At 35.2% G+C, this 11,637-nt stretch overlaps 1 non-coding gene across 1 annotated transcript in view; it reads right to left on the bottom strand.

Annotated features, from left to right (window-relative positions):
• Positions 1-8,220: 8,220 nt before the first annotated feature.
• Positions 8,221-11,637, bottom strand: part of LOC116650193 (large subunit ribosomal RNA) — a 3,958-nt gene continuing 541 nt past the window's right edge. Inside the window, exon 1 of the ribosomal RNA XR_004303178.1 lies at positions 8,221-11,637. This exon is cut by the window's right edge and continues 541 nt beyond it. This is a non-coding gene — a ribosomal RNA (large subunit ribosomal RNA).

Below are 11,637 nucleotides of genomic sequence, written 5' to 3'. Positions count from 1 at the left end.
GTTAACGATCTAAGGAACCATAACTGATATAATGAGCCTTTTGCGGTTTCACTGTTAATTCGTGTTGTACTTAGACATGCATTGCTTATATCTTTGAGACAAGCATACTAACTACTACTGGCAGGATCAACCAGGAATAATGTTTTTATAATTTGTATGTAAAAAATATACTATACATATTTACAATGTATTACATTACACACTTAATATATTTTGAAAGTAAAAAATATACTATAGATATTAATGTTATATATAACGAATATGGCCATTGTTACATAGCATTATGTCGTTAATTTACGTTCTTCACATTTTTAAGATTCACCACATATTATATCTATAATGAAAATATATACAATTCGTTCAAAAATATCTTTATATGTACACTTACTTAATATATATTTTATCACACATTGCTTAATACCATAACGGAATAAACACTTTAATTTTGATGACAAACTTGATAATTTATTTATATGTATAAATTATGTATGCATAACTTGCAAACATAATATGCGATAAAAATATATTAAGTAAACAAGTCACATACTATATTAAATAGTATGTAAAATGTTAAAGTTTCATTTATGAGCAAATATTTAAAATAATTACAAAAATTTTAGAAACTTTTTTTCCAGCGTACTAATCGTCCATACATCTGTATGAATCGAATTTCCACTGGATGCAATTGTTAAATTTTACGATAAAAGGAAACCCATTTGTTTACACGATGTAGTAACAATAAAATTATTACTAACAACACATCTTGGCTTGAAAGTTTCACAATTATCTTTTTTTCTTAATATCGTAAGCCAAATGTTATACAACATAACAAATAACGATATCTAACTCAAATAACGAGTATATGACAAACTTTTAAAATTATACGCTTTCAGCGTATAATGTGATGAGCACACACTGCTCACCATGAATAGGTTTTTTGACACATCATCTATAATGGCGATATTTTTTTCAAATGCTACCATTCACCTTAATGTCTTCATGTACTAATTTAATAATACACTTTTATAACTTCATTATTCTCCTTTTATAAACATAATTGACTTATGCCGGCAAGGCAACACTCCACAGTCATATGAATTTACCGTATTTAAAATTTTTCATATGACATGCCTTGCGCGACACCACTCCCTATATAGGTTTTTTGACACATCATCTATAATGGCGATATTTTTTCCAAATGCTACCATTCACCTTAATGTCTTCATGTACTAATTTAATAATACACTTTTATAACTTCATTATTCTTCTTATATAAACATAATTGACTTATGCCGGCAAGGCAACACTCCACAGTCATATGAATTTACCGTATTTAAAATTTTTCATATGACATGCCTTGCGCGACACCACTCCCTATATAGGTTTTTTGACACATCATCTATAATGGCGATATTTTTTCCAAATGCTACCATTCACCTTAATGTCTTCATGTACTAATTTAATAATACACTTTTATAACTTCATTATTCTTCTTATATAAACATAATTGACTTATGCCGGCAAGTCAACACTCCACAGTCATATGAATTTACCGTATTTAAAATTTTTCATATGACATGCCTTGCGCGACACCACTCCCTATATAGGTTTTTTGACACATCATCTATAATGGCGATATTTTTTCCAAATGCTACCATTCACCTTAATGTCTTCATGTACTAATTTAATAATACACTTTTATAACTTCATTATTCTCCTTATATAAACATAATTGACTTATGCCGGCAAGGCAACACTCCACAGTCATATGAATTTACCGTATTTAAAATTTTTCATATGACATGCCTTGCGCGACACCACTCCCTATATAGGTTTTTTGACACATCATCTATAATGGCGATATTTTTTCCAAATGCTACCATTCACCTTAATGTCTTCATGTACTAATTTAATAATACACTTTTATAACTTCATTATTCTTCTTATATAAACATAATTGACTTATGCCGGCAAGTCAACACTCCACAGTCATATGAATTTACCGTATTTAAAATTTTTCATATGACATGCCTTGCGCGACAGCACTCCCTATATAGGTTTTTTGACACATCATCTATAATGGCGATATTTTTTCAAAATACTTCCATTCATTTTAACGTTTTCATGTACTATTTTTATAACAATTCAATATAATTTTATATAAGTTGATAAAGGTTATATATAATATATAAAGATTAATGTCATTTATAATTTTATTTGTATATTAATAATCATATATCAATATACAATATATAAAAATTTCATAGTCACAATTATTTTCCAATGTATTTTTGAAATGTCAAATTGTTATATTATTATTATTATATATACAGTTTAATGTTGTTTAAGTTACAATTTAATTATGTATGTTACAGAATAGTCTTCAATTTTTGTATTATTAATATTAAGATATACATTTCTTCACATCCAAGCAAAATTTCTGTATCACGTATCATATAAAATTTAAATATGTTTTAGAAGAGGCTAATAAGAATAGGAATAAAAAAATGTAAGTATTCTGTTTCTTCTGTATTTGATGATTTCCATCCGTCAATTCCATATTTTCCTGTATGTGTATGTATTATATATTTCAATATTGCATTATATGTTATATATACATATATATATATATATATATATATATATATATATTGTTCTATGCTTTCCTAAAAAATAATTGAAGTTTTAATACTGGTAACAATTTTATATATTTTTGTTCATCCAAAAATTTCAAAATATTGTATAGTTGTTGTTGGGGTTTTTCTAGTGTGCCTAAGATGCACATAAAGAAAACACACGTAGTGGTTCGGTTAAATGTTTAATGGAAACTTCAAAGCATGAGTACAAAAATCTGAACAAGTACTCAATTACAGAATGAGTACTATGCTGATACAATGTTGCCAGATTATAAAGAAGCTTAACAGCTTATTGTCACTATTTTAACACTTCTTCTTAAGCTAATTATAATCAGTTGCAAAATAACAAATTTAATTCAATCCAAGTGTTTTTACAAAGCCTACGTGCTTTTGCTTACTTAAACATTTTGTTAGTATATCTGCAACATTATTATTTGTAGGTACGTATTCTAATGCAATATCATTACATTGTACCTTTTCACGTATAAAATGATACCTTATGTCTATGTGCTTAGTGCGCTTATGATGGACTGGATTTTGCGCAATATGTTGCGCGCTTAGGTTGTCGCCACATATAGTCAACGGCTCTGTATCCTTTGACCATCCCATCTCACTAAGTAGCCTGCGTAGATAAACTGCTTCTTTGGCAGCCATGGACAAAGAAATATATTCTGCTTCAGTGCTGCTCAATGCGACAACGCTTTGCTTTGATGAAGTCCAAGAGAACGCACTGCCTGCCAGGAAAAATGCGTAGCCACTATAGGATCTCCTGTCCAGCCGATCGTTGCCCCAATCTGCATCTGCATAGCCTTTTAGTGGTTTGCCATTTTTACGGTATACTAATTTCATATTCTTTGTACCCGCAAGATATCTTAGAATGTGCTTTGCTGCAGACTGGTGTTCTCCATGAGGATTAGCATTTCTTTGTGATAATTTGTTTACAGCATGCAAAATGTCTGGTCGGCTCAAAACTGCTAAGTATATAAGCGAACCAATTAATGACTGATATTGCGTTATATTTACCTTTACACAAGTATCGTCGTTGCAGTCCACTTGAAAACCTGGGTCAAGAGGTGTGCTTACTGGACGGCAATTGCTCATGCCATACTTGTCCAATAGGCCTTGAATGTGCGTCTTCTGGCACAGCGAAACGGAACCTCGATCGCCGTCGCGTTGGATTTCCATGCCTAGGAAATAGCTAATGGGGCCTCCATCGTGCATTTTAAAATTTGATGCAATCTTCTTCTTAATCACGGCTATGTCTTCTTCGCTGGGACACACTATGATTAAATCGTCGACGTAGACAGCGATGTAGCTGAATTGTTGTTGCTTTTGCTTGACGTATAAGCATGCTTCATTTTTGCATCTTTTAAAATCCATGCCTCTCAATACCTCATCGAGCGTATTGTTCCAAACTCGTCCGGATTGTTTAAGCCCGTAAAGTGCCTTTTCTAGTTTGAGGACTTTATTTGGATGCTGCTTGTCAATAAAATTCGGCGGCTGTTTCATGTACACAGTTTCATTAAGCTTACTATTTAAGTATGCGTTTGAAATGTCGACTTGATGCATATACAGCTCTTTTTCGGCAGCTATTGCGAATAACATGCGAATGGTTTCATATCGAATTACGGGAGAAAACGTTTCCCAGTAATTGACACCAAATTGTTGACCACAACCTTGTGCAACTAGTCGAGACTTAAATTTTTCAATATTACCATCTTTATCTCTCTTGATTCGGTAAACCCATTTTGAACCAATGGCCTTTTGTCCAGGAGGTAGCTCACACACTGACCATGTCTCATTTGCTTGTAAAGCGTCGTACTCTATTTGCATAGACTTTTCCCAATCCTGCGCATTTTGGCCATGTAATGCTTCTGCAACTGACTGCGGAGTTTCAATGTCTTCAATCTGATTAAGACTATTGATCAATTGGTACTGCTTTCTGGGCCTGCCTGGCTGACCTGTACGTATAATTTTTGGCCTGCCACGCCCATGTTTTACTACAGCTTCAACTTGTGGCAGCGCTACTTGGTCATTGTCGTCATCGTTGCCATCTTCTCCTGGATCGCTTGCGCTCACAAAATCCTCCTCTTCTTCTTCATTTGAGTCACTGTTGTACTCTTGCACCTCGGCAGGTTGCTCTGGGTGGTTTTTTGCAACCTCATGATTTGACTCAAACGGGATAATGTACGTCGTGAAGGTGTTTCTGTCTGAAATACTGCATGCATCAGTTGTTGCTATGTCAAACTCACCTTCAATGAATTTGACATCCCTTCTTTCAATAACTGTTCGCTTCTCGCGATCATATAGGCGATATGCCTTTGCTGTAAAGGAGTAACCAACAAAAATGTACTCCTTGCCCTTTGCTTGGAACTTGCTTTTTCTGACTTTGTCGAGTGCAAATGCCCGCGAGCCAAATACTCTCAAGTGCTGTACTGATGGCTTGCGATCCTTCCATACCTCAAATGGTGTGCTTCCATCTAATGCTTTTGTGGGACATCTGTTGCGCAAATAAACTGCTGTTGCAACAGCCTCTGCCCACAAAAATTCTTCAAGCTTTGAATGAATTAGAAGACTTTTTGCCATTTCAACGATGGTCCGATTAGCACGTTCGGCCACACCATTTTGCTGCGGAGTGTAAGGAACTGTTAATTGCCTCTTTATACCGCACTCGATCAAAAATTCAGTGAATTGCTTATTCACATACTCTGTTCCATTGTCGCTGCGCACAGCCTTTATTTTATTTCCTGTTTGGCATTCTACAAAAGTTTTAAACATTTTAAACTTTTCAAAAACTTGGCTTTTTGAGTGCATAAGGTAAACAAATATCTTGCGTGAGTAGTCATCAATAAAAGTTACGAAATATCGATTGCCTGCAAGCGACTTAACATTCATCGGACCACATACGTCTGTATGTACTAAGTCCAGTACTTGCTTTGAGACACGATTCGCTTTCTGTGGGAATGGCAATGCACAAATTTTTGCTTTATTACATGTATCGCAATTTATTTCTAATTGTACATTTTCAACTTTCATACCACGCACCAGTTGCTTATCATTAAGCAATTTCAAATCCTTAAAATTCAGGTGGCCAAATCTATTGTGCCATTTTATGGAAGATGAATCAGAACTATTTAGCATATGAACCTGATCAAGACTATGTTTGTAAACATACAAACCATTTTCGTGTCTTGCCCTTATTATCTCGTTGCCTTCTTTGTCTTTTATCAGCGCAATTTTCCCTTCAAATATGGTAGAATTCTCAAACTTTGCTGCAGCACTTACTGATAAAAAATTCATGCTTAAGTCAGGGACATATAAAACATTTTGCAGCTTTAATTTTATTCTATTGCAGTGCAACTCAACACTGCCACTGCCGGGTGAATCGATAAACTTATTTGCGGCCAACATTATCGACGTCTTTTTATCAGCATACGTAAGGAACATGCTGCGGTCGCAGCACATGTGCGATGTTGCACCACTGTCAACGCACCAAAAACTCTTTTGCTTCTCCTTGACACACGTGTGCATTAAGCATAGAGACTTTTCGTCCTTTTGGCTCTTTTTATCATCCTTCTTTTTATTTCGGCAATCGCTCGCTCGATGCCCTTCTTTTTCGCAATTAAAACATTTGCCTCGGAATGGCTGCTTACTGCTATTCTTTCTGCCTTTGCTTTCGACACTGTTGTTGTCCCGCGGTCCATTATGTTTGTGTGTATACACTGCTTCTGGTGTCCCTATGCCGTCTCTGCTAGCTCTTTCTTGCTTTCGCGTGGCCTCTTCTAACATTTTAACCTTGACGACTTCGAATTTGGGCAGCTCATCGCGTGTCTCAATCGCTATTACAAAATTTTCCCATGTGTCTGGTAGACTGCTCAAAAACATGATGACCTGCAACTCGTCATTGAGTTTGATGTCTAATTCTGCCAACTTTTCAATTGTCTCAACAAATGAATTGACATATGCGACTACATCGTCACCCTGCTGCATATTGAAACGTATTAATTTTTGATATAATTGGACCTTCCTAATCGGTCCAACTGAGACATGAATTTCCTTTAGTTTTTTCCATACAGCTGCAGATGTTGGGCATGACTTGATATGCATCAACTGTGTTGGCTTCAGATTTAAAATTATGTAAGCCATCGCTTTTTGGTCGACACTAACCCATTTTTCGATATCCTCACCATTTCCTTCTGGCTTAACATATTTTCCACACACAACATTCCATAGGTCCGCCACCACCAAGACACTTTTCATGGCCATATGCCATACGTCATAATTGTCCTCACCAAGTTTTTCTATTTGATGCGACATGTTCATTTTGACAATTTCACCACGTTATTCTTCGCACGAAATAAACTTTTTAAAAATTTAACAAAAAGAAGCTTTCAAAACCATAGACACTTTGTGTACTTATTTAACCGAAAACAACGAGACCTGGGCCCATAACCAATGTTGGGGTTTTTCTAGTGTGCCTAAGATGCACATAAAGAAAACACACGTAGTGGTTCGGTTAAATGTTTAATGGAAACTTCAAAGCATGAGTACAAAAATCTGAACAAGTACTCAATTACAGAATGAGTACTATGCTGATACAATGTTGCCAGATTATAAAGAAGCTTAACAGCTTATATTGTTCTACGTTATATGCTCCCCTCTTCAATAATTATTGAAGTTTTAATATAGGTATTGTTTATATAAATTTTTATATATTCCATCCGTCAATTCCATAATTTCACATACAATATTGCCTTAAGTATATTGTGTATATAAATATTGTTGTATGTTATACGCTCTCCTAAGTAATAATTGAAGTCTTAATTAGCTATGTATATATATATATATATTATATATTCCCATCCGTCAATTCCATAATTTCATATATATATATATATATATATATATATATATATATCAATATTGCCTTAAGTGTTTATTGTATATATAAATATTATTCTATTCTATATACTCTCCTCAATAATAATTGAAGTTTTAATTCAGGTATGCGTATATATATATTTTATATATTCCATCCGTCAATTCCATATATATATATATATATATATATATCAATACGGCTTTAAGTATTGTATATACATATATTATTCTATGTTATATGCTCACCTCAATAATTGTTGAAGTTTCATTATAGATATTGTGTATATATATTTTTATATATTCCATCCGTCAATTCCAAAATTTCATGTATATATAAATACATATATATCAATACGGCTTTAAGTATTGTATATATATACATATTATTCTTTGTTATTTGCTCTCCTCAATAATTATTGAAGTTTCAATATAGATATTGTGTATATATATTTTTATATATTCCATCCGTCAAATTCCATATTTTCATAAATATATATATCAATATTGTTTTAAGTATTGAATATATATATATTGTTCTATGCTACATATAAAATTTAATTGAAAGCAACGTAGATGAACAAATTTCGTAGAGTAGGCATACAAACATCAATAAATATATAACAATTATAATAATTTGATAATATATTTTAAGCGAATGTATAACCCAATTATACGAATTATGTTCGTCTAGTGTTACTTTTTTTCGAATCATCAAGCAAAGGATAAGCTTCAGTGGATCGCAGTATGGCAGCTGCTCAACCACTTACAACACCTTGCCTGTTACAAAAGTCGTTTACAATTGATTCTAGGCTTTGACATTGTATTAAATAATGTTTTAAAATATAACTAGCGCGGCATCAGGTGATCGAAGATCCTCCCAATTTACTATGTTATAAATAACATTGGCATCACATCCATTGTCGTTAATAAAACAAATTAAAAACTTTTAATGGTTTAGAAGCCATACAATGCAAATTGCCCCTTATTTATCATTGCAGTCCAGCACGGATACGACCTTAGAGGCGTTCAGGCATAATCCAACGGACGTAGCGTCATACCACTGTTCGCTCGAACAAGTATTGTGCCATTGGTCCGTACCTGCGGTTCCTCTCGTACTACGCAGGAATGCTGTCGCAACAACGTTTTGTCATTAGTAGGGTAAAACTAACCTGTCTCACGACGGTCTAAACCCAGCTCACGTTCCCTTGCATGGGTGAACAATCCAACGCTTGGTGAATTTTGCTTCACAATGATAGGAAGAGCCGACATCGAAGGATCAAAAAGCGACGTCGCTATGAACGCTTGGCCGCCACAAGCCAGTTATCCCTATGGTAACTTTTCTGACACCTCTTGTTAAAAACTCTTTAAACCAAAAGGATCGATAGGCCGAGCTTTTGCTGTCCCTGTGTGTACTGAACACCGAGATCAAGTCAGCATTTGCCCTTTTGCTCTATGTGTGGTTTCTGTCCGCACTGAGCTGGCCTTGGGACACCTCCGTTATTATTTGAGAGATGTACCGCCCCAGTCAAACTCCCTACCTGGCAATGTCCTTGAATTGGATCATACCTGAGTAATTGGAGTTATACCAAATTTTTAAATCAATAATACATAAATGCATTCTCTCATTAAAGAATTTGTTTGCGATTATATAACAAACTCGTGATACTTTGATCAAGAAGCTTGCATCAAAACCCAATACCATAAGACATAATAATTATATCCGTATAATGGCTAGGAAATGATACACGTTCCATTTAATCAAGTAAGTAAGGAAACAATAAGAGTAGTGGTATTTCATTGTCGATACCAAACCGAAGTCTAATATCTCCCACTTATTCTACACCTCTTATGTCTCCTTACACTGCCAGATTAGAGTCAAGCTCAAAAGGGTCTTCTTTCCCCGCTAATTATTCCAAGCCCGTTCCCTTGGCTGTGGTTTCGCTAGATAGTAGATAGGGACAGTAGGAATCTCGTTAATCCATTCATGCGCGTCACTAATTAGATGACGAGGCATTTGGCTACCTTAAGAGAGTCATAGTTACTCCCGCCGTTGACCCGCGCTTACTTGAATTTCTTCACTTTGACATTCAGAGCACTGGGCAGAAATCACATTGTGTCAACACCCGCTAGGGCCATCACAATGCTTTGTTTTAATTAGACAGTCGGATTCCCCAAGTCCGTGCCAGTTCTGAATTGATTGTTAATTGATAATCGTTATAATTTAAAAGAACTAATTGGTAGCCCAACTAGTATTCTTAAAAATTTTAGCAAGAAAGTTCCACAATTGGCTACGTAACTAAACTATCCGGGGAACAAGAAACTACCATAAATGATAGAAACTTTATTTACCCAGAACGAGCACATAAACCATGTTATTGTTTCCCAATCAAGCCCGACTATCTCAATCTTCAGAGCCAATCCTTATCCCGAAGTTACGGATCTAATTTGCCGACTTCCCTTACCTACATTATTCTATCGACTAGAGACTCTTCACCTTGGAGACCAGCTGCGGATATTGGTACGGCCTGTTGAGAAGTTTGCGTGTCCCCACCATAAATTTTCAAGGTCCGAGGAGAAAATATCGACACAACAGTATATGTCATGCTCTTCTAGCCCATCTACCATATCTCTCTGCGAAAGACTTCCATGGTAGTACGGCTATAAAACAGAAAAGAAAACTCTTCCGATACCTCTCGACGGCTTCTTTATGGTCGTTCCTGTTGCCAGGATGAGCACGAGGCCCATATTTAATAACAAACGGATACTCAACAGGTTACGGAATTGGAACCGTATTCCCTTTCGTTCAAAATTATTCAAGTGTATAAAAATCGGTTAGATGACAAATATATTTAGATTTTTCTTTACTTGAAAATTTTCGGCTTTCGCCTTGAACTTAGGACCGACTAACTCGTGATCAACCACTGTTCACACGAAACCCTTCTCCACTTCAGTCCTCCAAGGTCTCATTCGATTATTTGCTACTACCACCAAGATCTGTACCAATAGCGGCTCCATGCAGGCTTACGCCAAACACTTCTATGCACACCATTGTACCTTCCTACTCACTAAAGTTTCAAAATTTATATTACAAGTAATATAAACCATCTACTTTAGCGGTAATGTATAGGTATACAACTTAAGCGCCATCCATTTTAAGGGCTAGTTGCTTCGGCAGGTGAGTTGTTACACACTCCTTAGCGGATTTCGACTTCCATGATCACCGTCCTGCTGTTTTAAGCAACCAACGCCTTTCATGGTTTCTGTATGAGTTGTTAATTTGGGCACCGTAACATTACGTTTGGTTCATCCCACAGCGCCAGTTCTGCTTACCAAAAGTGGCCCACTGGGCACATTATATCATAACCTTAAACTTCATATCAAGAAAGTTAAGGTTCTTACCCATTTAAAGTTTGAGAATAGGTTAAGATCGTTTCGACCCTAAGGCCTCTAATCATTCGCTTTACCAGATAAGATTATTTTATACAACAGTTAAATGCACCAGCTATCCTGAGGGAAACTTCGGAAGGAACCAGCTACTAGATGGTTCGATTGGTCTTTCGCCCCTATACTCAATTCTGACAATCGATTTGCACGTCAGAACTGTTTCGGTCTTCCATCAGGGTTTCCCCTGACTTCAACCTGATCAAGTATAGTTCACCATCTTTCGGGTCACAGCATATATGCTCAAGGTACGTTCCAGTTAGAGGCATAAATAATATAAATATTATTATACATAACTATATAGAGCGCCCCGGGATTGCGTTAATTAACTATAAATAGTTAAAAAACTAATCCCATTAATAGTCAAGTTAATTACGCTATTAGGTTTATATCCCAATAACTTGCACATATGTTAGACTCCTTGGTCCGTGTTTCAAGACGGGTCCCGAAGGTATCCTGAATCTTTCGCATTGTTAATCATACAAATGCATATAATAAACACAAATATCAATGATAATTATGCCATTATATAATTCCGAAAAATTAACGCACTGTAATCATATAAATCTATCAGCACTTTATCAAATTTATATCTTTTATTTTATGTTAAAATGCCAAGCATATAATTCAAATAAGCAATCAGACATAATTTTATGATAAATATTTATGCTAATAGATT

The sequence above is a fragment of the Drosophila virilis genome, unplaced genomic scaffold (assembly GCF_030788295.1).
Source record: "Drosophila virilis strain 15010-1051.87 unplaced genomic scaffold, Dvir_AGI_RSII-ME tig00002251, whole genome shotgun sequence".
In the NCBI taxonomy this organism is placed as follows: domain Eukaryota; kingdom Metazoa; phylum Arthropoda; class Insecta; order Diptera; family Drosophilidae; genus Drosophila; species Drosophila virilis.
The sequence above is the reverse complement of the archived record's forward strand: the minus strand, read 5'-3'. Positions and strand labels throughout refer to the sequence as shown.